Source organism: Pygocentrus nattereri, chromosome 2 (genome assembly GCF_015220715.1).
Source record: "Pygocentrus nattereri isolate fPygNat1 chromosome 2, fPygNat1.pri, whole genome shotgun sequence".
Classification (NCBI taxonomy): Eukaryota; Metazoa; Chordata; class Actinopteri; order Characiformes; family Serrasalmidae; genus Pygocentrus; species Pygocentrus nattereri.
In genome coordinates, this window is record NC_051212.1 from 7,320,638 (window position 1) to 7,348,137 (window position 27,500).

Below are 27,500 nucleotides of genomic sequence, written 5' to 3' on the forward strand. Positions count from 1 at the left end.
CACACACACACTCACTCAGACACACACACACACACAGACACACACACACACTCACACACACTCACTCACACTGTTACCATTGTGGAGAAACCTGTTCTTTGGACAGCGACGTTATTCTGTTTATCCAGTTTATTACTTTCAGCTTAAATCTGAGCCTGTAAATATTCACTGTTTACACTCAGTACAACAATAACAACTACAACAACTACTACTATAACAACAGCTACTCACCAAGTCAGGAACACAGGCTTGTGATGAGGTTCAGTTTATTCTGCAGTGATTACAACTACTACTACTACTTCTACTACTACTACAAGTACTACTACAACAACAACAACAACTACTACTACTACTACTACTACTACTACAACAGCTACTCACCAAGTTAGGAACACAGGCTTGTGATGAGGTTCTGTTTATACAACAACAACAACAACAACAACAACAACAACACAACAACACAACAACAACAACAACACTACTACTAGTATAGCTACTGCAACAACTACTACAACAACTACTACTACAACAACAACTACTACTACAACAACTACTACTACAACAACAACTACTGCAACTACTACTACTACAAAAAAATACTACAACACCTACTACTACTACTACAACAACAGCTACTACAAAACTACTACTACAACAATAACAACATCTACAACAACTATTACTACCACAAATACTACAAAAACAACTACTCACCAAGTCATAAACACAGGCTTGTGGATGAGGTTCAGTTTATTCTGCTGTGATTAAAACAACAACTACTACTACAAGTACTACTACTACTACTACAAGTACTACAACTACTATAATAAGTACTACAACAACAACAACCATAACTACTACTACTACTACAACTACTACAAAACTACGACTACAACAATGACAACTACAACAACTATTACTACCACAACTACTATAACAAAAACTACTCACCCAGTCAGGAACACAGGCTTGTGGATGAGGTTCTGTTTATTCTGCAGTGATTACAACAACAACAACAATTACAACAATAACTACTACAAATACAACTAATATAATAACAACTACTACTGCTACTACTACAAAAAGTACTACTACAACAACACCACCTACTACAACAGGCTTCATTCATACTGTGGTCAGTGTATCTGATCCCAGCTGGACTCACTGTTAACAGTGTCACTTCATGCTCCTTATTAATTACAGTCAAACTCACTGCAGTCTGTCTCCAATTTACAGTGTGAATATGAAATATTAGCTGAGTTTCACCTCAAATATAACAGAGTGAACACACAGAAATCAGAGAAACACCATTTGGTGGGCACCATTAAAAACTACAGCCTTGTAACTCCGAGCATTTCACTGCTATCGGACCAAAACCTCGTATCTCCACTTTTGTCACTTCTCGGTTTATGAAATAATTTGAAGAGGCATGTTGGCCTTTATATTGTCTGTGAAGTTCATGAAGGATGGAGCAAAATAAACGGCCAAAATTGACTTGGAAAACATTCCGGTTCCATTGACTTGCATTGAAAGTAATGCAGGTTTTTCCCTTCTACTGTAAAGCTACTGTTTTAGAAACAGGAGGAGCGATAAATAGACAGAAATACAGTAAAGAAATGATGAGTGATCGTCTACAGTGTCTGATTTTTATACAGAATATACGGCCTACAGATTAAAGAGATTCATCATCATCCGCACTACAGCGCTGTTACACTGAGAGGACCAGACGTACCTGTGGGTCTCCACCACTGGACGCAGCGGAGCGACTGCAGGGGTGGTCGTAGTGGACGAGGGGGGAAAAGGGCAGCCAGGACACCAAAACGGGCAGATCCACCGAGAATATTCACAGATACGAACAAACAAAAGAACAGAGGAAAACAAACGAGGCGATTTAACCCAAAAACCAGATGCAGCAGGACCTCAACACGAGTTCAGCCGGACCTGCTTCAGCTGCGCGCCCTGCACTTCAGCTCATTCTGAAAGTGGATGGTTTATATACACTTCTGCAATTCAGCGCCGCCTTTTAGACAGGAAACACGTCTCTCTCCCTCTTTCTCTCTCTGTGTAACCCAGTCACCCTGCAGACTCTACAGAGTGTGAGAGCGCGTACAGACTGATCTGAGTGGGTGGAGAGGCTGTGAGTGTGAGAGCGCGTACAGACTGATCTGAGTGGGTGGAGAGGCTGTGAGTGTGAGAGCGCGTACAGACTGATCTGAGTGGGTGGAGAGGCTGTGAGTGTGAGAGCGCGTTCAGACTGATCTGAGTGTGTTTCCCCCACTCTTCTCTCTTACTTTCCTGTTGCCTTTTGCTTTCATTTTAGTGTGTGACAGTACAATGTGGTGTAGGTTAGTGGGCGTTTGAGCAGAATTTTAAAAATTCGTGCCATTTTTGAACATTGCGCCTTTGTCTTTCTGTGTGTGTGCACCTGCAGTGGGGTGGACAGGATGCTGTTTTTAGATGTTCTGTGTAAAACGCTGGGTGGCTGCAGCAGTGATGACTATTTAGTTTTAGCTGGTGATTTTAACTGCACAGAGTCCAGTGCAGATAGTCTCACTCAGAACCGCACGCTGCTTCGCGTAGACGGCTGGTCCAGCTAATCAACACACATGAGCTCTGTGATATTTGGAGGTTTCTAAATGACCAACAAAAACAGTACCTGGGCACATACAAGCGAGAACCGTATCTCTCTAGCAAGACTCCACAGATTTTACTGTTTTAAGCATCATCTTAGTGTTTTTAGACATTGCCAAATCTCACCGGTTGCCTTGTCTGACCACAGTTTAGTCCACTGTACAATGGGTGTGAGGCATATAAAGCCAAGGAGTTCGTATTGGCTATTTAACACATCCTTGGTGGATGATGCACATTTTAGAGACACTTTAATTTCTTTTGGCGTGGATTTCAAGCAACTAAGACTACTTTTCAGTCTTTACAGCAATGGTGGGACTTTGGCAAGGTCCAGATAAAACAGCTCTGTCAGCAGTATACTTACAGCGTCACGAATGACATAGCCCAGTCACTGAAGAGTCTTGACATAGAAATAGGGGAACTCCAAAACTTGACAGAGTCCACAGGAAATCGAGGCGATATTGAGGCACTCAAAACTAAAAAAGTGGCACTTGCTGATCTGCTTGTGTGGCCCGTAGTAATATAGCAAACCCGACTATGACACCTGGGGAATTTCACCCCAGGACTGTATTCTAAAGTCTCCAATACACACACACACACACACACACACACACACCCAAGCGAAAGTGCGGTGCACATGAACTCACACCACAGCAAGTAAGGCGCCAAACCACGAGTGAACAGACAGAAAGGGGGGCATCCAAATGTCCTACAAGAAGAAGAATTAGAATTTCACAATTGCTCCGACCACTAGACCCACAGGACACCTCACAGCCAACAAAGTTTTCCCAGTAATAACAAATAATAATACTTTAAAAACAATCCCACGCTAAACCAAACACTGCTGCCAAAGTAAATGAAACAGTAAGTCAATTAAACAGAAACACGACATAAGGCATCAATTGATAACCAAAAGCAAAATATAATCTGTTCAACTAGAACAAAACCAAGAAGCAAATTCAACAAAACAAGCAAAAGTAAATTAAAATAGGGAAAAAAAACAAAAAAAAAAACACACACAACACACACACCAAGCAGCGTAACCGACACAGTAACACCGACACAGCAACACCGACACAGCAGCGGCTCCAATTTCACTACGTAGGTATCAAAATATTTCTTCGTTCCAGTCGCCAGGCGCCACCCGGACTGGTCACTGGCGACGCTCACGCAGGGCCTTCGGCTGCTGCTATACACGGCTCACACCCTGTTACCTGTTGCCCCAAACCACAGCACACCTACAATGAACAGACATTAGCGGTATAAGCTACCAGTACCCACCAAACTATGCGGAGTACCGCGTACCTGCCTACGGATAGGTGCTGCTCCAGCACAATCAGATTATAAAATGCAGTGAAGCCACAACAAACGGCTACAGCGTTTAAGCGGTTTCCGAGAGCTCTGCGCCAACACACCGTCGACACAGAATGGGGAGAGAAGCTTGCCTAGACCAGCACACCTGCACAGGGACGTTACCCATTAATGTTAAACCACAAGCCAAAGTAGCGCCACCTTTAGGAGCAACCTACCGTTCGATGACCATCAGCCAAGTCCCAACAGACCACAGCAAAGTGAGGATATGCCTACACCCAGTACCATCGTACATATATATATGCTAAAGCTAATGCTCACACCTAATTGTATCCACCTGGCGCTTCCGTAAAGGGCGGGGGAGGAAACAACGCATCACCTTGACTACGGTTGCTGTCAAGACTCGCATCACACTCGTAGCCAGGCACGGGCTTCACTGGCTACACTTGGGGTAAAAGCGCAGGGGGCTCTGGTCCGGTCACGCTTTCAGAAAGTGGCACAGATGGATGCTGCGTCCAAATTCTTCTTTAGTCTGGAGCGCAAGAATGGCCAAAGGAGGTGTATACATGCCCTGCGGTCTGAATCTGGAGCTCTACTTTCAGACCCTGCAGGGATTCGTAGTCATGCAGCTAAGTTTTATGGAGAGCTCTACACCTCTGAATACAGTGAGCAACCAGAGCTGGAAAAAAGTTTCTTTGACGGTCTTCCGAAGCTTGTGGAAGACTCTTCATTGGGCCTTGAGAGGCAGCTCTCCCTGGTGGAGCTGAGTGATGCTCTGCAGGGTATGGAGTGCGGGAAAGCACCGGGTATTGATGGACTCCCAGTAGAATTTTATAAGTCCTTTTGGCCGGTGATTGGCGAGGACTTGCTGGAAGTTCTCAATGACAGCCTCGCTAAGGGGAGACTGCCGTCAAGTTGCAGAAGGGCTGTGCTGACCCTGTTGCCTAAAAAGGGTGACCTTCATGAGCTCAAGAACTGGAGACCTGTCTCGTTGCTCTGCTGTGATTACAAGTTGCTCTCAAAAGTACTGGCAGTCAGACTGAAAGAGGTCATGGGACAGGTCATCCATCCTGACCAGACGTACTGCATTCCAAGCAGGTCAGTTTTCGACAAGATTTTTTAATTCGAGATATTTTGGACGTCTCAAGACTACTGGGCTTAGATACTGGTCTTATTTCTTTGGATCAGGAAAAGGCTTTTCACTGGGTTGAGCATGAGTATTTGTGGAAAGCTCTCTCAGCTTTTGGGTTCAGCCCAGGTCTTATAGCTAAGTTCAGGGCTTTGTATTGTGACGCTGAAAGTATTCTGAAAGTTAACGGTGGTTTAAGCGCTCCTTTTAAAGTTCAGAGAGGGGATAAGGCAGGGATGTCGTCTGTCTGGCATGTTGTATGCATTGGCAATAGAACCTCTCTTACACAGATTAAGGCACGTTCTCTCTGGTTTTAGTGTACCAACCTGTAACCCAAAGATTTAACTATCTGCCTATGCTGACGATGTAATTGTGATTGCTAAGACTCAGTCTGACGTTGACTACTTAATCAGCACTGTACACAGGTTTGGTAGAATTTCTTCTGCCAAGGTTAATTGGAGCAAAAGTGAGGCTCTGTTGGTGGGAATCTGGTTAAGTGGTGCACCCAGACTACTACAAGGGTTGAAGTGGGCCAGCAAAGGTTTTAAGTACTTGGGGGTGTTTTTGGGTGATCAGCAAACGGAGCAAAGAAACTGGGAAGGGCTCCATGAAAAAGTCAAAGGTCGACTCTGTAGGTGGACCTTTTTATTCTCCAACTCTTCCATCTCCCACTCTCCCAGAAGCCGTGCAGTAGCTGTGCTGACACACACACACACACACACACACACACACACACACTCTCACTCACACACACACACACACACACACATACATACATACATACACATACACACTGTTACCATTGTGGACAAACCTGTTGTTCTTTGGACAGCGATGTTATTCTGTTTATCCAGTTTATTACTTTCAGCTTAAATCTGAGCCTGTAAATATCACTGTTTACACTCAGATTTCTTTCTCTGTATTTCTTTATACTGTTTTAATTCCATGAGTTTCTTTATAGTTGTGTGAGTGATGAATAATGAAATTTACTACAATTAAAAAACTGACTCTGAGTGAAGTCTCTCTGTTTGTCCTGCACTGTAGTAAAACCAACACTGCTTTAATTCTGTCAAAGCTGATGTAAAACGGGTGTCATACTGACCTCTGCTGGTCAACAGAGGGACCAGTTTCTGCTGTTCTCCTTCAGAGCTCGCCTGCAGAGCTGAAGGTCCAAGCAAATCGTTTTGAAAAGGATTTTCTCCAAATAGTCAAAGATGTGATCCAAGATTTGATGGTGTTGGAGTTTATCAGAGGAGGAAATGATGTGGAACCTGGTTGGCTGGTTTGGAGGAAGTGATGATTTTATAAGTCGTTGCTGTTTCAGATTTCACGCGATGAAGTCATGAATAAAAGTGGTCAGTAAATTCTCAGAATGTGTAACTGTGTTTATTATGAAAAGCGTTTTCTCATCGTGACATCTGAGAACTTTATTAGACGGTTAGTGAATCTCATCAGTGCAGTCCTGTTGTAGATCTTCTTCTAAGATCAGTCAGAGTCCCTCAAACTCCATCACCTCCTACAAACATCTCAGAGTTACTCAGAAGCTCCACTTAGCAGAGCTTTTCATTAGTTACACAGTGACTGTAGGGTGTTTATCAAATCTGATCCTGGACCTGTTTCTCCTTTTATGAGACACCATATCAATATCACCCTGATTAGCCAATATAAGGCAGGTTGGCAAATAATGCTTTGGATGTGATTGGCTGATTCAGCCTTTGACTGACAGTGGCTCCTCCCATCAGTCTGACCAGCTCAGCATCTCATTTCCACCACTAATAAGGCTGAACAGCAGTGTAGAGACGGAGAATAGTCAGTAATGAGCTCTGAAAGACACTGCAGGGAACGTTGAATGAGAAGAGCAGTGAAAGGGTTTAGATGAACAGAAGAAAGGATGAGAGAGGACAGAAAGAATAAGAACCATCTGCAGACGTCAGGTGAACAGGTGAGCTGCCCTCAGATAATCAGAGATTTTATTAATGAAGGTTTATCTTATCCAGCTGTTCTCTCTGGTTCTAGAGTCCGGTACATGAGCAGGTCAGAGTAAACAGGTTAGAACAGTGGTTCTCTGCTCCAGTCCTGGTCTTGAAGACCCCCAGGACATATTGACTGCTCTCAGCCTCAGCTCACCTGATTCAGCTCATCGGTTGGTCATTAAGAGCTTCGTGAGCTGGTTTCAGGTGGCAGTTTACTCCACTGCTACGACTGCACTGGTTCATACTTTACTGTAATGTAGGTCATTAAAATGATGGAAATCATTAACTGGATTATCAGGCTGAGCTTAGAAACCTGTAAAATAACCTAAATGATGTTCATCTGAGTGAACGCAGCTCAGTGCAGTCCCTGGATGTGACGTTTGCTGGATGGAGACTAAAAGCTCAACAGCGACTCTGCTAAGCTCTCTGTTTCTGACTGATGTAGGACTGAATGTGATCAATGCAGTTTCATTAAAGTGTGTTAAGTGGTCTAAGTAGACCTGCTCTGGAGAAGCAGTAGGTCTGTGTTTGAGGCTTCACAGCTCACATCCACAGGGAGCTTTTACATGACCAGATCTGCTGGCTGGTCCAGACGTCCGTTCGTCCATGCGGTCATTTAAAAGTCACTGAATTTACTTTGTTTTCCCGTCAGGTTATTTACTGTGAGGTGAGGACAGAAAAGAAGGACAGAGCAGAGAAATGAAGACAAGCTGCCGTCTGAATTAACTTCTTTATTCCTGCTCTGAGTTCTTATATGGGTCATTAGTGTCCATCATAAATGATGTCCAGTCCTGGAGGTCTCTGTCCTACACGGTTCAGTCTCCTCTCCGCTCCGAGTCTCCAACTGAACTCCTGAATGATCTGATCATGGATGTGTTGGGCAGAGAGAACATGAACCTGAATTAATGCACGTTCAGTTCATCCACACGTTCACACGTCTCTTCAGTTTCCCTTTTCTTTTCATTACGTTACTTTATTTTAAACCTGAGATTTTAAGTCTTCCTGAGTTTAAACGACTTCTTCATGAATGTAAACATGTTATGACGTCCACGATGTCCATATTCCTACATTTCTGCAGGTCTTCTCCTTTATAAGCAGCTCAGATGGAGGACGCTGGATGACTGACAGGTCAGTAAAATGTGTTTGTGAATGTCTGTAGTTTTCTGGCCAAACTGCCTCGATGTTTCTCTCACTGGACGCTGCTTGTGTTTCAGTCTTTACTGCAGATGATCTGCTGTGGAGGTCATTCACAGATTCAGCTCCGTCACTCAGTCAGAGTCACTAAGACTGTAAAGTGAAGCATGTTTACTGGACTCTGGACTCTGTACAGCCCCTCAGGTTTGATGTTATTGACCTGTGGGATCTTGTTACCATTCAGATGGGATGTTTTAGACGGTGCATGACAGTCTCAGCATTTTGATGCATGTAAGACGGCTTTAGGTTCTGCATTGATGATTGGGCTGAAAAGATGAAGAGCAGAAATCACAGTTGAAGATGGTTTTTAGATGATTTTCATGTGCTTGCTGAGTTTAACTTGTGCCCAGGGTCCCATGAAGACCATGACTGATCCCTGATTATACAGTATAGTTCAAACAGTTCGCACTGCTTACTGTATTTAAAGACTTTCATATAGAAAACTGTGGAAATGTTTACTGTAAATGTTATTAAACACATGGGAAATATTTACCCTGTTCATTATGGTTTTACATCTTCCTCCATTCTTTAATTTATTGTGTAATGTATTAAGTATTAAAATATCAGTCAAATAATAACATAAGGGGTAAAATAATCCTGCTTTATCAATTTTGTGTTCATGATGAAATGATTGTTACATTTTTAGTAGGAATGTTTGACTTTACTGTACAAATGCTGGACTATTCCAATATCAAATCTAATAGTTATATATTATGTTATTCTACACACACACACATATATAAAGAAAAATAGTATATAATGAAGGAATGAAAACATCTTACCTCAAAGACAGTAACTTTACAGGAAAAGAAAAAAAAACTTTTCTTTGAATGTAAGTCAGTGGAACCAGACGTCTTTGAGTCATATTGGGCCATTTCTTTTGGTTCATTCTTTATTAAATGTACAGACAATGTAAAGGACAACACTGAGCATATTGGATAAGAAGAAAGACGACTGTACTCTGGTTCCAAGCAGCTCACCCAAGACCACTTGGCCATGTCTTAGTCCAAAACAGTTCCACAATATTCTGTGTGGCTTCTGTTATATCAGCCTTGTGGACGAGTATAAAGACGTTCTAGAGTAAAACGTACGAGCCTCAGTGAGTCTTTCAGTCCATCCAGTTTTCTGTCAGACCTTTAAATTCATCTGATGAGACACAAACACACCCAGACCCAACATTTTACCCAGAAATGAGGAAATAATAACACTCTGTCTGAATCAAACACACAGTACATGAGGCTGATGTACAGGAACCATCACACTGTTCACAGGCCACAACAGAAGCATCAGCCTTTCAGAGTAACGTTAACTTTTTCAAAACTATTCACACCCTTTTCTGCAGAGACGGGCTGCTGGTTACTGTTCACTCATTTGGCCAGATGATGTCAGTGTAACATCGATTTACAGGCTACAAGGTCGAAAACAGGGTCAACTAAGAAAGCAGTGCTTTAAATAAACTGATCAAAAATATAAACACAACACTTTTACTGTAGAGATTTGACTGAAACTCCACAGAAACGATGGATCCCGACACAGAATTACCATAACAGTGTCTGCAGCAGTGAGACTCCGAAAAATAAACTGGACTCTGCTGTAAAACCAAAGCAAAACCAAGAGTTTCTCTTATAAAGTCTACACACACTTAATAATGACACAGAAACAATGGCATTAAATCAACACACTGGAGGAAAGTGAGGGTCTGAGTAAAAGAGCAGAGAAGTAAGACTAAGATCAGATTAGAGTCCTTCACTGGTCCCACTGTAGGGACGTTTACAGAGCTACAGCATCAAAGGCTCAGCAAAGCCCTCAAAGACGAGCAACAAGAGAGAATTAACAAGGTAGTGACTTTATTAATCACTTAACACGGTTACAGGTTGTTGCTTATTACCATGTTTGCACAATATATAAGATAAAACAATATAAACTATATTCTTCACAAAATTTAACAATAAAAACAAATACAAATAAACAAAATACAAATAAAAAGCTAAAGAATCTTTAATGGACTGTGCCTGGAGAAAGGTCATCACTACTCTTTGGTCTTCTCTGCATTGATTAGGAGCTGGTTCCTCAGACACCAGCCCACACAGCCCTGGGTCAGTTCTCTGTGCTCTCTGTCCTCCACACAGCCCTGGGTCAGTTCTCTGTGCTCTCTGTCCTCCACACAGTCCTGCGTCAGTTCTCTGTGCTCTCTGTCCTCCACACAGTCCTGCGTCAGTTCTCTGTGCTCTCTGTCCTCCACACAGTCCTGGGTCAGTTCTCTGTGCTCTCTGTCCTCCACACAGTCCTGGGTCAGTTCTCTGTGCTCTCTGTTGTCCACACAGTCCTGGGTCAGTTCTCTGTGCTCTCTGTCCTCCACACAGTCCTGCGTCAGTTCTCTGTGCTCTCTGTTGTCCACACAGTCCTGGGTCAGTTCTCTGTGCTCTCTGTCCTCCACACAGTCCTGGGTCAGGCCTCAGTTCTCTGTCGTCCTCGTCTGTAATGAGAACTTCTTTAGATGACGGTGATTAAATGAATGTAATGCTGCACTTAATCAGTTTAATACTTCACGGCTCCAACACATCAGCTAATTATCAAACCAGTGAAAGAGATAATTCATGTAACTCACCACAGAAATCAATGAATATATCGAGACTGCGGCTCCTCGTTATTTCACTGCTCTCTTCCTCTTTCCTCACATCACACTCTTCACTCTCTTCCCCACTGACTGAGGAGGAAACAGTGAAACCTTTAATCATATATTTCATTATTAATGATCCACATTCAACAGGTCCAGTTCATTACTTCCACTGTTTCATATAAAAGCTGACCAGCTTGAAACTAGTGTTACTCCAATCGCTGCACTGGGACACGAAGGCCGTCGCCTGTTTTACATTAAACTTCAAACAGGAAATTTCTGAACCCTCTACATGATCATAATATCACAGGCTGTAAAAGTGTCTGCTGTGTTTAGTGTCTCTGTAAAACCCACCTGTACAGCTCTCTGGGGGGTTTCTCAGTGTCAGTAATATCTGGATACCTCTCTTCACCAGTTAAAGGCTCTGTTCTTCTTCTTTCTCTCCTCTTACATCTTCTGTTTCTGTTCTTCTGGTAATCCATTTTCCCACCAGCAGCTGTTGTATCTCTTGTATCTGCAAGATAAAAGTACTCGCTGTTAACAGTGTCACCATTAAAACTACAGCCTTGTAACTCCGAGCATTTCACTGCTGTCGGAACAAAACCTCGTATCTCCACTTTTGTCACTTCTCGGTTTATGAAATAATTTGAACAGGCATGTTGGCCTTTATATTGTCTGTGAAGTTCATGAAGGATGGAGCAAAATAAACGGCCAAACTTCACTTGGAGAACATTCCGGTTCCATTGACTTGCATTGAAAGTAATGCAGGTTTTTCCCTTCTACTGTAAAGTTTCCACTTTAGAAACAGGAGGAGCGATAAATAGACAGAAATACAGTAAAGAAATGATGAGTGATCGTCTACAGTGTCTGATTTTTATACAGAATATACGGCCTACAGATTAAAGAGATTCATTTATATGATAAAATAAAAGAAAGTGAACAGCCTTGTAAAAGTAGTAAATATTACACTAATATTTAGACTAAATGCTGTGTTAAGTGCGCTGATGGTCAGTACTGACCTCCTCAGTGTGTCCAGACTGAATAGCCCACTGAATACTAACTAGAAGAACTAGAGCCCAGCGCAGCCACATTCAATAATATGTGAAGACCCCTCCCCAAAAGTAGCCCAGAGATATATTTACAGCTACGAACAACAGACAAACAAACAAAAGAACAGAGGAAAACAAACGAGGCGATTTAACTGAAAACCAGATGCAGCAGGACCTCAACACGAGTTCAGCCGGACCTGCCCTGCACTTCAGCTCAGTCCGAGTCGGCTGCCCCAGCGCCGGCTTTATAGACAGCCTCTGGCAGTGGAGGTTTCTATTCAGTCTCTCTCCGCCAGTGAGCGTTTGTAGTCAGCTGCTTTGCTTTCTCTTTCTCCCTCTCTCTACATCGATTTTAACGTCTCTATAAGGGAACAACTGAATGCGGTCAGAGTCTACCACGTGTCGATGTTCTCTCTGTGCTGCTGTGGGGGTGTTTTAGCTGTTCTCCATGGCAGAAGAGAGGTGAGCCAGCACTGAGATGAGACGCGAGAGCCCACGTTAAGTGGAAGAACAGTTCGACTAAGAGCTGCATAATAACAGAGTGACAGTTCATTTGAAGGCCCACAAGACACACATCTTTCTGTCTCACACAAACCACAGACACCCACACAGCTGTTCTTGTATCTTGTATCATTGCTGTCGGAACAAAACCTCGTATCTCCACTTTTGTCACTTCTCGGTTTATGAAATAATTTGAACAGGCATGTTGGCCTTTATATTGTCTGTGAAGTTCATGAAGGATGGAGCAAAATAAACGGCCAACATTGACTTGGAAAACATTCCGGTTCCATTGACTTGCATTGAAAGTAATGCAGGTTTTTCCCTTCTACTGTAAAGTTTCCATTTTAGAAACAGGAGGAGCGATAAATAGACAGAAATACAGTAAAGAAATGATGAGTGATCGTCTACAGTGTCTGATTTTTATACAGAATATACGGCCTACAGATTAAAGAGATTCACCATCATCCGCACTACAGCGCTGTTACACTGAGAGGACCAGACGTACCTGTGGGTCTCCACCACTGGACGCAGCGGAGCGACTGCAGGGGTGGTCGTAGTGGACGAGGGGGGAGAAAAGGGCAGCCAGGACACCAAAACGGGCAGATCCACCGAGAATATTCACAGATACGAACAAACAAAAGAACAGAGGAAAACAAACGAGGCGATTTAACTGAAAACCAGATGCAGCAGGACCTCAACACGAGTTCAGCCGGACCTGCTTCAGCTGCGCGCCCTGCACTTCAGCTCAGTCTGAAAGCGGATGGTTTATATACACTTCTGCAATTCAGCGCCGCCTTTTAGACAGTCGCGCATTCTGATTGGGTGACTCGAGTCTTTGGGCAAGTTGATTTCAGTGTCGCTACAGTATGTAAATCTAGACTAATCCGTGTCGAGGGCCTTTCTCTGCCGCTGTGGTTTAGCGGTTGCAGAAGTGACACACTCTGTAACAGCCGCGAGTTAAGAGTTAAGTTCTGTGGACGTTAAAAAGACCAAGTTAACCGGAAGACCAGTTATTTTTCAGAGTTCAACGCGATGTCATAATGAAAGCGTTATTTGAGGACTTCTGATGACGTCAGCTGGCTGATCTTAGTTAGTGTCCCTGCGCCTATCGGAGGTCTTTTAAACGGTTTTACCCACTACGGCACATTTTCTGTCACATTTCTGCCTCGTGTTAGAAAACCTAGCTGAACAGGTTCAATCACACAGCACACAAGAACTCATTAGAGCAGAATCAGGATCAGGATTTATTGGCCTGGTCTGCTTACGACTAAATATAAAATATAACACAATAAAAGCTGCATTCCTACCATCACTCACACACACACACACACACACACACACACACACACACACACACACACACACACACACACACACACACAAACACACACACACTCACACACACACTCACACACACACACAGACTCACTCAGACACAAACACACACACTCAGACACACACACACTCAGACACACACAGACTCACTCAGACACAAACACACACACACACACACACTCACACACTCACACACACACACACAGACTCACTCAGACACAAACACACACACACTCAGAGACACACACACTCAGACACACACACACACACTCACACACACACAGACTCACTCAGACACAAACACACACACACAGACACACACACACACAGACACACACACACACAGACACACACACTCACACACACACACTCACACAGACTCACTCACACAGACTCACTCACACACAGACTCACTCACACAGACACACACACACACTGACACACACACACACACACTCACAGACACACACAGACACACACAGACACACTCACTCAGACACACACACCACACTCACTCAGACACACACCACACTCACTCAGACACACACACACACTCACTCAGACACACACACACACACTCACTCAGACACACACACACACACTCACTCAGACACACACACACACACACACACACTCACACACACACACACTCACACACACACACACTCACACACTCACACACTCACACACACACACAGACTCACTCAGACACAGACACACACACACACTCAGACACAGACACACACTCAGACACAGACACACACACACACACACACACTCACACACACACACACTCACACACACACACACTCACACACACACAGACACACAGACACACAGACACACACACAGACACACACACCACACTCACTCAGACACACACACACACACACTCACACACTCACTCAGACACACACACACACTCACTCAGACACACACACACACACTCACTCAGACACACACACACACACACACACACACACTCACACACACACACACTCACACACACAGACTCACTCACACACTCACACACTCACACACTCACACACTCACACACACACAGACTCACTCAGACATAGACTCACTCAGACACAGACACACACACACACTCAGACACAGACACACACACACAGACACACAGACACACAGACACACACACAGACACACACAGACACACTCACTCAGACACACACACCACACTCACTCAGACACACACACACACACACACACACTCACTCAGACACACACACACACTCACTCAGACACACACACACACACACTCACTCAGACACACACACACACACACACTCAGACACACACACACACACACACTCACTCAGACACACACACACACACAGACACACACACACACTCACACACACTCACTCACACTGTTACCATTGTGGAGAAACCTGTTCTTTGGACAGCGACGTTATTCTGTTTATCCAGTTTATTACTTTCAGCTTAAATCTGAGCCTGTAAATATTCACTGTTTACACTCAGTACAACAATAACAACTACAACAACTACTACTATAACAACAGCTACTCACCAAGTCAGGAACACAGGCTTGTGATGAGGTTCAGTTTATTCTGCAGTGATTACAACTACTACTACTACTTCTACTACTACTACAAGTACTACTACAACAACAACAACAACTACTACTACTACTACTACTACTACTACAACAGCTACTCACCAAGTTAGGAACACAGGCTTGTGATGAGGTTCTGTTTATACAACAACAACAACAACAACAACAACAACAACAACAACAACAACAACAACAACAACAACAACTACTACTAGTATAGCTACTGCAACAACTACTACAACAACTACTACTACAACAACAACTACTACTACAACAACTACTACTACAACAACAACTACTGCAACTACTACTACTACAAAAAAATACTACAACACCTACTACTACTACTACAACAACAGCTACTACAAAACTACTACTACAACAATAACAACATCTACAACAACTATTACTACCACAAATACTACAAAAACAACTACTCACCAAGTCATAAACACAGGCTTGTGGATGAGGTTCAGTTTATTCTGCTGTGATTAAAACAACAACTACTACTACAAGTACTACTACTACTACTACAAGTACTACAACTACTATAATAAGTACTACAACAACAACAACCATAACTACTACTACTACTACAACTACTACAAAACTACGACTACAACAATGACAACTACAACAACTATTACTACCACAACTACTATAACAAAAACTACTCACCCAGTCAGGAACACAGGCTTGTGGATGAGGTTCTGTTTATTCTGCAGTGATTACAACAACAACAACAATTACAACAATAACTACTACAAATACAACTAATATAATAACAACTACTACTGCTACTACTACAAAAAGTACTACTACAACAACACCACCTACTACAACAGGCTTCATTCATACTGTGGTCAGTGTATCTGATCCCAGCTGGACTCACTGTTAACAGTGTCACTTCATGCTCCTTATTAATTACAGTCAAACTCACTGCAGTCTGTCTCCAATTTACAGTGTGAATATGAAATATTAGCTGAGTTTCACCTCAAATATAACAGAGTGAACACACAGAAATCAGAGAAACACCATTTGGTGGGCACCATTAAAAACTACAGCCTTGTAACTCCGAGCATTTCACTGCTATCGGACCAAAACCTCGTATCTCCACTTTTGTCACTTCTCGGTTTATGAAATAATTTGAAGAGGCATGTTGGCCTTTATATTGTCTGTGAAGTTCATGAAGGATGGAGCAAAATAAACGGCCAAAATTGACTTGGAAAACATTCCGGTTCCATTGACTTGCATTGAAAGTAATGCAGGTTTTTCCCTTCTACTGTAAAGCTACTGTTTTAGAAACAGGAGGAGCGATAAATAGACAGAAATACAGTAAAGAAATGATGAGTGATCGTCTACAGTGTCTGATTTTTATACAGAATATACGGCCTACAGATTAAAGAGATTCATCATCATCCGCACTACAGCGCTGTTACACTGAGAGGACCAGACGTACCTGTGGGTCTCCACCACTGGACGCAGCGGAGCGACTGCAGGGGTGGTCGTAGTGGACGAGGGGGGAGAAAAGGGCAGCCAGGACACCAAAACGGGCAGATCCACCGAGAATATTCACAGATACGAACAAACAAAAGAACAGAGGAAAACAAACGAGGCGATTTAACCCAAAAACCAGATGCAGCAGGACCTCAACACGAGTTCAGCCGGACCTGCTTCAGCTGCGCGCCCTGCACTTCAGCTCATTCTGAAAGTGGATGGTTTATATACACTTCTGCAATTCAGCGCCGCCTTTTAGACAGGAAACACGTCTCTCTCCCTCTTTCTCTCTCTGTGTAACCCAGTCACCCTGCAGACTCTACACATGCAGTCACAGTTCCAATTCATGGCGAGCGGAAACCGCAGAGTCTGCCTGCCTCTCCCTCTCTCTCTCTGTGTGTTTCTGAGTGGGTGGAGAGGCTGTGAGTGTGAGAGCGCGTACAGACTGATCTGAGTGGGTGGAGAGGCTGTGAGTGTGAGAGCGCGTACAGACTGATCTGAGTGTGTTTCCCCCACTCTTCTCTCTTACTTTCCTGTTTCCTTTTGCTTTCATTTTAGTGTGTGACAGTACAATGTGGTGTAGGTTAGTGGGCGTTTGAGCAGAATTTTAAAAATTCGTGCCATTTTTGAACATTGCGCCTTTGTCTTTCTGTGTGTGTGCACCTGCAGTGGGGTGGACAGGATGCTGTTTTTAGATGTTCTGTGTAAAACGCTGGGTGGCTGCAGCAGTGATGACTATTTAGTTTTAGCTGGTGATTTTAACTGCACAGAGTCCAGTGCAGATAGTCTCACTCAGAACCGCACGCTGCTTCGCGTAGACGGCTGGTCCAGCTAATCAACACACATGAGCTCTGTGATATTTGGAGGTTTCTAAATGACCAACAAAAACAGTACCTGGGCACATACAAGTGAGAACCGTATCTCTCTAGCAAGACTCCACAGATTTTACTGTTTTAAGCATCATCTTAGTGTTTTTAGACATTGCCAAATCTCACCGGTTGCCTTGTCTGACCACAGTTTAGTCCACTGTACAATGGGTGTGAGGCATATAAAGCCAAGGAGTTCGTATTGGCTATTTAACACATCCTTGGTGGATGATGCACATTTTAGAGACACTTTAATTTCTTTTGGCGTGGATTTCAAGCAACTAAGACTACTTTTCAGTCTTTACAGCAATGGTGGGACTTTGGCAAGGTCCAGATAAAACAGCTCTGTCAGCAGTATACTTACAGCGTCACGAATGACATAGCCCAGTCACTGAAGAGTCTTGACATAGAAATAGGGGAACTCCAAAACTTGACAGAGTCCACAGGAAATCGAGGCGATATTGAGGCACTCAAAACTAAAAAAGTGGCACTTGCTGATCTGCTTGTGTGGCCCGTAGTAATATAGCAAACCCGACTATGACACCTGGGGAATTTCACCCCAGGACTGTATTCTAAAGTCTCCAATACACACACACACACACACACACACGCGAAAGTGCGGTGCACATGAACTCACACCACAGCAAGTAAGGCGCCAAACCACGAGTGAACAGACAGAAAGGGGGGCATCCAAATGTCCTACAAGAAGAAGAATTAGAATTTCACAATTGCTCCGACCACTAGACCCACAGGACACCTCACAGCCAACAAAGTTTTCCCAGTAATAACAAATAATAATACTTTAAAAACAATCCCACGCTAAACCAAACACTGCTGCCAAAGTAAATGAAACAGTAAGTCAATTAAACAGAAAAACACGACATAAGGCATCAATTGATAACCAAAAGCAAAATATAATCTGTTCAACTAGAACAAGACAACCAAGAAGCAAATTCAACAAAACAAGCAAAAGTAAATTAAAATAGGGAAAAAAAACAAAAAAAAAAAAACACACACAACACACACACCAAGCAGCGTAACCGACACAGCAACACCGACACAGCAACACCGACACAGCAGCGGCTCCAATTTCACTACGTAGGTATCAAAATATTTCTTCGTTCCAGTCGCCAGGCGCCACCCGGACTGGTCACTGGCGACGCTCACGCAGGGCCTTCGGCTGCTGCTATACACGGCTCACACCCTGTTACCTGTTGCCCCAAACCACAGCACACCTACAATGAACAGACATTAGCGGTATAAGCTACCAGTACCCACCAAACTATGCGGAGTACCGCGTACCTGCCTACGGATAGGTGCTGCTCCAGCACAATCAGATTATAAAATGCAGTGAAGCCACAACAAACGGCTACAGCGTTTAAGCGGTTTCCGAGAGCTCTGCGCCAACACACCGTCGACACAGAATGGGGAGAGAAGCTTGCCTAGACCAGCACACCTGCACAGGGACGTTACCCATTAATGTTAAACCGCAAGCCAAAGTAGCGCCACATTTAGGGGCAACCTACCGTTCGATGACCATCAGCCAAGTCCCAACAGACCACAGCAAAGTGAGGATATGCCTACACCCAGTACCATCGTACATATATATATGCTAAAGCTAATGCTCACACCTAATTGTATCCACCTGGCGCTTCCGTAAAGGGCGGGGGAGGAAACAACGCATCACCTTGACTACGGTTGCTGTCAAGACTCGCATCACACTCGTAGCCAGGCACGGGCTTCACTGGCTACACTTGGGGTAAAAGCGCAGGGGGCTCTGGTCCGGTCACACTTTCAGAAAGTGGCACAGATGGATGCTGCGTCCAAATTCTTCTTTAGTCTGGAGCGCAAGAATGGCCAAAGGAGGTGTATACATGCCCTGCGGTCTGAATCTGGAGCTCTACTTTCAGACCCTGCAGGGATTCGTAGTCATGCAGCTAAGTTTTATGGAGAGCTCTACACCTCTGAATACAGTGAGCAACCAGAGCTGGAAAAAAGTTTCTTTGACGGTCTTCCGAAGCTTGTGGAAGACTCTTCATTGGGCCTTGAGAGGCAGCTCTCCCTGGTGGAGCTGAGTGATGCTCTGCAGGGTATGGAGTGCGGGAAAGCACCGGGTATTGATGGACTCCCAGTAGAATTTTATAAGTCCTTTTGGCCGGTGATTGGCGAGGACTTGCTGGAAGTTCTCAATGACAGCCTCGCTAAGGGGAGACTGCCGTCAAGTTGCAGAAGGGCTGTGCTGACCCTGTTGCCTAAAAAGGGTGACCTTCATGAGCTCAAGAACTGGAGACCTGTCTCGTTGCTCTGCTGTGATTACAAGTTGCTCTCAAAAGTGCTGGCAGTCAGACTGAAAGAGGTCCTGGGACAGGTCATCCATCATGACCAGACGTACTGCATTCCAAGCAGGTCAGTTTTCGACAAGATTTTTTAATTCGAGATATTTTGGACGTCTCAAGACTACTGGGCTTAGATACTGGTCTTATTTCTTTGGATCAGGAAAAGGCTTTTCACTGGGTTGAGCATGAGTATTTGTGGAAAGCTCTCTCAGCTTTTGGGTTCAGCCCAGGTCTTATAGCCAAGATCAGGGCTTTGTATTGTGACGCTGAAAGTATTCTGAAAGTTAACGGTGGTTAAAGGCTCCTTTTAAAGTTCAGAGGGGGATAAGGCAGGGATGTCGTCTGTCTGGCATGTTGTATGCATTGGCAATAGAACCTCTCACACAGATTAAGGCACGTTCTCTCTGGTTTTAGTGTACCAACCTGTAACCCAAAGATTTAACTATCTGCCTATGCTGACGATATAATTGTGATTGCTAAGACTCAGTCTGACGTTGACAACTTAATCAGCACTGTACACAGGTTTGGTAGAATTTCTTCTGCCAAGGTTAATTGGAGCAAAAGTGAGGCTCTGTTGGTGGGAATCTGGTTAAGTGGTGCACCCAGACTACTACAAGGGTTGAAGTGGGCCAGCAAAGGTTTTAAGTACTTGGGGGTGTTTTTGGGTGATCAGCAAACGGAGCAAAGAAACTGGGAAGGGCTCCATGAAAAAGTCAAAGGTCGACTCTGTAGGTGGACCTTTTTATTCTCCAACTCTTCCATCTCCCACTCTCCCAGAAGCCGTGCAGTAGCTGTGCTGACACACACACACACACACACACACACACACACACACACTCTCACTCACACACACACACACACACACACACATACATACATACACATACACACTGTTACCATTGTGGACAAACCTGCTGTTCTTTGGACAGCGATGTTATTCTGTTTATCCAGTTTATTACTTTCAGCTTAAATCTGAGCCTGTAAATATTCACTGTTTACACTCAGATTTCTTTCTCTGTATTTCTTTATACTGTTTTTAATTCCATGAGTTTCTTTATAGTTGTGTGAGTGATGAATAATGAAATTTACTACAATTAAAAAAACTGACTCTGAGTGAAGTTTCTCTGTTTGTCCTGCACTGTAGTAAAACCAACACTGCTTTAATTCTGTCAAAGCTGATGTAAAACGGGTGTCATACTGACCTCTGCTGGTCAACAGAGGGGACCAGTTTCTGCTGTTCTCCTTCAGAGCTCGCCTGCAGAGCTGAAGGTCCAAGCAAATCGTTTTGAAAAGGATTTTCTCCAAATAGTCAAAGATGTGATCCAAGATTTGATGGTGTTGGAGTTTATCAGAGGAGGAAATGATGTGGAACCTGGTTGGCTGGTTTGGAGGAAGTGATGATTTTATAAGTCGTTGCTGTTTCAGATTTCACGCGATGAAGTCATGAATAAAAGTGGTCAGTAAATTCTCAGAATGTGTAACTGTGTTTATTATGAAAAGCGTTTTTCTCATCGTGACATCTGAGAACTTTATTAGACGGTTAGTGAATCTCATCAGTGCAGTCCTGTTGTAGATCTTCTTCTAAGATCAGTCAGAGTCCCTCAAACTCCATCACCTCCTACAAACATCTCAGAGTTACTCAGAAGCTCCACTTAGCAGAGCTTTTCATTAGTTACACAGTGACTGTAGGGTGTTTATCAAATCTGATCCTGGACCTGTTCTCCTTTTATGAGACACCATATCAATATCACCCTGATTAGCCAATATAAGGCAGGTTGGCAAATAATGCTTTGGATGTGATTGGCTGATTCAGCCTTTGACTGACAGTGGCTCCTCCCATCAGTCTGACCAGCTCAGCATCTCATTTCCACCACTAATAAGGCTGAACAGCAGTGTAGAGACGGAGAATAGTCAGTAATGAGCTCTGAAAGACACTGCAGGGAACGCTGAATGAGAAGAGCAGTGAAAGGGTTTAGATGAACAGAAGAAAGGATGAGAGAGGACAGAAAGAATAAGAACCATCTGCAGACGTCAGGTGAACAGGTGAGCTGCCCCTCAGATAATCAGAGATTTTATTAATGAAGGTTTATCTTATCCAGCTGTTCTCTCTGGTTCTAGAGTCCGGTACATGAGCAGGTCAGAGTAAACAGGTTAGAACAGTGGTTCTCTGCTCCAGTCCTGGTCTTGAAGACCCCCAGGACATATTGACTGCTCTCAGCCTCAGCTCACCTGATTCAGCTCATCGGTTGGTCATTAAGAGCTTCGTGAGCTGGTTCAGGTGGCAGTTTACTCCACTGCTACGACTGCACTGGTTCATACTTTACTGTAATGTAGGTCATTAAAATGATGGAAATCATTAACTGGATTATCAGGCTGAGCTTAGAAAACCTGTAAAATAACCTAAATGATGTTCATCTGAGTGAACGCAGCTCAGTGCAGTCCCTGGATGTGACGTTTGCTGGATGGAGACTAAAAGCTCAACAGCGACTCTGCTAAGCTCTCTGTTTCTGACTGATGTAGGACTGAATGTGATCAATGCAGTTTCATTAAAGTGTGTTAAGTGGTCTAAAGTAGACCTGCTCTGGAGAAGCAGTAGGTCTGTGTTTGAGGCTTCACAGCTCACATCCACAGGGAGCTTTTACATGACCAGATCTGCTGGCTGGTCCAGACGTCCGTTCGTCCCTGCGGTCATTTAAAAGTCACTGAATTTACTTTGTTTTCCCGTCAGGTTATTTACTGTGAGGTGAGGACAGAAAAAGAAGGACAGAGCAGAGAAATGAAGACAAGCTGCCGTCTGAATTAACTTCTTTATTCCTGCTCTGAGTTCTTATATGGGTCATTAGTGTCCATCATAAATGATGTCCAGTCCTGGAGGTCTCTGTCCTACACGGTTCAGTCTCCTCTCCGCTCCGAGTCTCCAACTGAACTCCTGAATGATCTGATCATGGATGTGTTGGGCAGAGAGAACATGAACCTGAATTAATGCACGTTCAGTTCATCCACACGTTCACACGTCTCTTCAGTTTCCCTTTTCTTTTCATTACGTTACTTTATTTTAAACCTGAGATTTTAAGTCTTCCTGAGTTTAAATGACTTCTTCATGAATGTAAACATGTTATGACGTCCACGATGTCCATATTCCTACATTTCTGCAGGTCTTCTCCTTTATAAGCAGCTCAGATGGAGGACGCTGGATGACTGACAGGTCAGTAAAATGTGTTTGTGAATGTCTGTAGTTTTCTGGCCAAACTGCCTCGATGTTTCTCTCACTGGACGCTGCTTGTGTTTCAGTCTTTACTGCAGATGATCTGCTGTGGAGGTCATTCACAGATTCAGCTCCGTCACTCAGTCAGAGTCACTAAGACTGTAAAGTGAAGCATGTTTACTGGACTCTGGACTCTGTACAGCCCCTCAGGTTTGATGTTATTGACCTGTGGGATCTTGTTACCATTCAGATGGGATGTTTTAGACGGTGCATGACAGTCTCAGCATTTTGATGCATGTAAGACGGCTTTAGGTTCTGCATTGATGATTGGGCTGAAAAGATGAAGAGCAGAAATCACAGTTGAAGATGGTTTTTAGATGATTTTCATGTGCTTGCTGAGTTTAACTTGTGCCCAGGGTCCCATGAAGACCATGACTGATCCCTGATTATACAGTATAGTTCAAACCGTTCGCACTGCTTACTGTATTTAAAGACTTTCATATAGAAAACTGTGGAAATGTTTACTGTAAATGTTATTAAACACATGGGAAATATTTACCCTGTTCATTATGGTTTTACATCTTCCTCCATTCTTTAATTTATTGTGTAATGTATTAAGTATTAAAATATCAGTCAAATAATAACATAAGTGGTAAAATAATCCTGCTTTATCAATTTTGTGTTCATGATGAAATGATTGTTACATTTTTAGTAGGAATGTTTGACTTTACTGTACAAATGCTGGACTATTCCAATATCAAATCTAATAGTTATATATTATGTTATTCTACACACACACACATATATAAAGAAAAATAGTATATAATGAAGGAATGAAAACATCTTACCTCAAAGACAGTAACTTTACAGGAAAAGAAAAAAAAACTTTTCTTTGAATGTAAGTCAGTGGAACCAGACGTCTTTTAGTCATATTGGGCCATTTCTTTTGGTTCATTCTTTATTAAATGTACAGACAATGTAAAGGACAACACTGAGCATATTGGATAAGAAGAAAGACGACTGTACTCTGGTTCCAAGCAGCTCACCCAAGACCACTTGGCCATGTCTTAGTCCAAAACAGTTCCACAATATTCTGTGTGGCTTCTGTCATATCAGCCTTGTGGACGAGTATAAAGACGTTCTAGAGTAAAACGTACGAGCCTCAGTGAGTCTTTCAGTCCATCCAGTTTTCTGTCAGACCTTTAAATTCATCTGATGAGACACAAACACACCCAGACCCAACATTTTACCCAGAAATGAGGAAATAATAACACTCTGTCTGAATCAAACACACAGTACATGAGGCTGATGTACAGGAACCATCACACTGTTCACAGGCCACAACAGAAGCATCAGCCTTTCAGAGTAACGTTAACTTTTTCAAAACTATTCACACCCTTTTCTGCAGAGACGGGCTGCTGGTTACTGTTCACTCATTTGGCCAGATGATGTCAGTGTAACATCGATTTACAGGCTACAAGGTCGAAAACAGGGTCAACTAAGAAAGCAGTGCTTTAAATAAACTGATCAAAAATATAAACACAACACTTTTACTGTAGAGATTTGACTGAAACTCCACAGAAACGATGGATCCCGACACAGAATTACCATAACAGTGTCTGCAGCAGTGAGACTCCGAAAAATAAACTGGACTCTGCTGTAAAACCAAAGCAAAACCAAGAGTTTCTCTTATAAAGTCTACACACACTTAATAATGACACAGAAACAATGGCATTAAATCAACACACAGGAAGAAAGTGAGGGTCTGAGTAAAAAGAGCAGAGAAGTAAGACTAAGATCAGATTAGAGTCCTTCACTGGTCCCACTGTAGGGACGTTTACAGAGCTACAGCAGCAAAGGCTCAGCAAAGCCCTCAAAGACGAGCAACAAGAGAGAATTAACAAGGTAGTGACTTTATTAATCACTTAACACGGTTACAGGTTGTTGCTTATTACCATGTTTGCACAATATATAAGATAAAACAATATAAACTATATTCTTCACAAAATTTAACAATAAAAACAAATACAAATAAACAAAATACAAATAAAAAGCTAAAGAATCTTTAATGGACTGTGCCTGGAGAAAGGTCATCACTACTCTTTGGTCTTCTCTGCATTGATTAGGAGCTGGTTCCTCAGACACCAGCCCACACAGCCCTGGGTCAGTTCTCTGTGCTCTCTGTCCTCCACACAGCCCTGGGTCAGTTCTCTGTGCTCTCTGTCCTCCACACAGTCCTGCGTCAGTTCTCTGTGCTCTCTGTCCTCCACACAGTCCTGCGTCAGTTCTCTGTACTCTCTGTCCTCCACACAGTCCTGGGTCAGTTCTCTGTGCTCTCTGTCCTCCACACAGTCCTGCGTCAGTTCTCTGTGCTCTCTGTCCTCCACACAGTCCTGGGTCAGTTCTCTGTGCTCTCTGTCCTCCACACAGTCCTGGGTCAGTTCTCTGTGCTCTCTGTTGTCCACACAGTCCTGGGTCAGTTCTCTGTGCTCTCTGTCCTCCACACAGTCCTGCGTCAGTTCTCTGTGCTCTCTGTTGTCCACACAGTCCTGGGTCAGTTCTCTGTGCTCTCTGTCCTCCACACAGTCCTGGGTCAGGCCTCAGTTCTCTGTCGTCCTCGTCTGTAATGAGAACTTCTTTAGATGACGGTGATTAAATGAATGTAATGCTGCACTTAATCAGTTTAATACTTCACGGCTCCAACACATCAGCTAATTATCAAACCAGTGAAAGAGATAATTCATGTAACTCACCACAGAAATCAATGAATATATCGAGACTGCGGCTCCTCGTTATTTCACTGCTCTCTTCCTCTTTCCTCACATCACACTCTTCACTCTCTTCCCCACTGACTGAGGAGGAAACAGTGAAACCTTTAATCATATATTTCATTATTAATGATCCACATTCAACAGGTCCAGTTCATTACTTCCACTGTTTCATATAAAAGCTGACCAGCTTGAAACTAGTGTTACTCCAAGCGCTGCACTGGGACACGAAGGCCGTCGCCTGTTTTACATTAAACTTCAAACAGGAAATTTCTGAACCCTCTACATGATCATAATATCACAGGCTGTAAAAGTGTCTGCTGTGTTTAGTGTCTCTGTAAAACCCACCTGTACAGCTCTCTGGGGGGTTTCTCAGTGTCAGTAATATCTGGATACCTCTCTTCACCAGTTAAAGGCTCTGTTCTTCTTCTTTCTCTCCTCTTACATCTTCTGTTTCTGTTCTTCTGGTAATCCATTTTCCCACCAGCAGCTGTTGTATCTCTTGTATCTGCAAGATAAAAGTACTCGCTGTTAACAGTGTCACCATTAAAACTACAGCCTTGTAACTCCGAGCATTTCACTGCTGTCGGAACAAAACCTCGTATCTCCATTTTTGTCACTTCTCGGTTTATGAAATAATTTGAACAGGCATGTTGGCCTTTATATTGTCTGTGAAGTTCATGAAGGATGGAGCAAAATAAACGGCCAAACTTCACTTGGAGAACATTCCGGTTCCATTGACTTGCATTGAAAGTAATGCAGGTTTTTCCCTTCTACTGTAAAGTTTCCACTTTAGAAACAGGAGGAGCGATAAATAGACAGAAATACAGTAAAGAAATGATGAGTGATCGTCTACAGTGTCTGATTTTTATACAGAATATACGGCCTACAGATTAAAGAGATTAATTTATATGATAAAATAAAAGAAAAGAAAGTGAACAGCCTTGTAAAAGTAGTAAATATTACACTAATATTTAGACTAAATGCTGTGTTGAGTGCGCTGATGGTCAGTACTGACCTCCTCAGTGTGTCCAGACTGAATAGCCCACTGAATACTAACTAGAAGAACTAGAGCCCAGCGCAGCCACATTCAATAATATGTGAAGACCCCTCCCCAAAAGTAGCCCAGAGATATATTTACAGCTACGAACAACAGACAAACAAACAAAAGAACAGAGGAAAACAAACGAGGCGATTTAACTGAAAACCAGATGCAGCAGGACCTCAACACGAGTTCAGCCGGACCTGCCCTGCACTTCAGCTCAGTCCGAGTCGGCTGCCCCAGCGCCGGCTTTATAGACAGCCTCTGGCAGTGGAGGTTTCTATTCAGTCTCTCTCCGCCAGTGAGCGTTTGTAGTCAGCTGCTTTGCTTTCTCTTTCTCCCTCTCTCTACATCGATTTTAAACGTCTCTATAAGGGAACAACTGAATGCGGTCAGAGTCTACCACGTGTCGATGTTCTCTCTGTGCTGCTGTGGGCGTGTTTTAGCTGTTC

General features: G+C 43.3%; 4 long non-coding RNA genes across 7 annotated transcripts in view; 2 read left to right on the top strand and 2 right to left on the bottom strand.

Moving 5' to 3' along the window:
* LOC119265205 overlaps positions 1 to 2,060 on the bottom strand; it is a 6,604-nt gene extending 4,544 nt beyond the window's left edge. Inside the window, exon 1 of one of the 2 annotated variants that reach the window (XR_005131476.1) lies at positions 1,942 to 2,060. This is a non-coding gene — a long non-coding RNA (uncharacterized LOC119265205). Of the gene's footprint in view, positions 1 to 951; positions 996 to 1,941 lie in introns of those variants that run through there. The other variant, XR_005131478.1, reaches the window with a different exon arrangement.
* Positions 2,061 to 6,799: 4,739 nt separating this feature from the next.
* Positions 6,800 to 8,739, top strand: LOC119265164. Its single transcript, XR_005131450.1, has 3 exons — positions 6,800 to 7,010; positions 8,120 to 8,169; positions 8,256 to 8,739. It is a non-coding gene; the product is annotated as an uncharacterized LOC119265164 (long non-coding RNA).
* A 1,799-nt stretch (positions 8,740 to 10,538) lies between these two features.
* Positions 10,539 to 17,193, bottom strand: LOC119265210. 3 transcript variants are annotated; one of them, XR_005131479.1, is made up of 5 exons: positions 17,005 to 17,193; positions 11,872 to 12,098; positions 11,207 to 11,366; positions 10,844 to 10,942; positions 10,539 to 10,711 (listed from the first exon to the last, which is right to left on the bottom strand). It is a non-coding gene; the product is annotated as an uncharacterized LOC119265210 (long non-coding RNA). The 3 variants fall into 3 exon arrangements; XR_005131481.1 differs by lacking the exon at positions 11,872 to 12,098 and adding an exon at positions 16,013 to 16,053 and having other exon boundaries at positions 16,794 to 17,193; XR_005131480.1 differs by lacking the exons at positions 11,872 to 12,098; positions 17,005 to 17,193 and adding an exon at positions 12,908 to 13,630.
* Positions 17,194 to 21,861: 4,668 nt separating this feature from the next.
* LOC119265182 lies at positions 21,862 to 23,816 on the top strand. Its single transcript, XR_005131470.1, has 3 exons — positions 21,862 to 22,076; positions 23,189 to 23,238; positions 23,325 to 23,816. It is a non-coding gene; the product is annotated as an uncharacterized LOC119265182 (long non-coding RNA).
* The last annotated feature ends 3,684 nt before the right edge of the window (positions 23,817 to 27,500 follow it).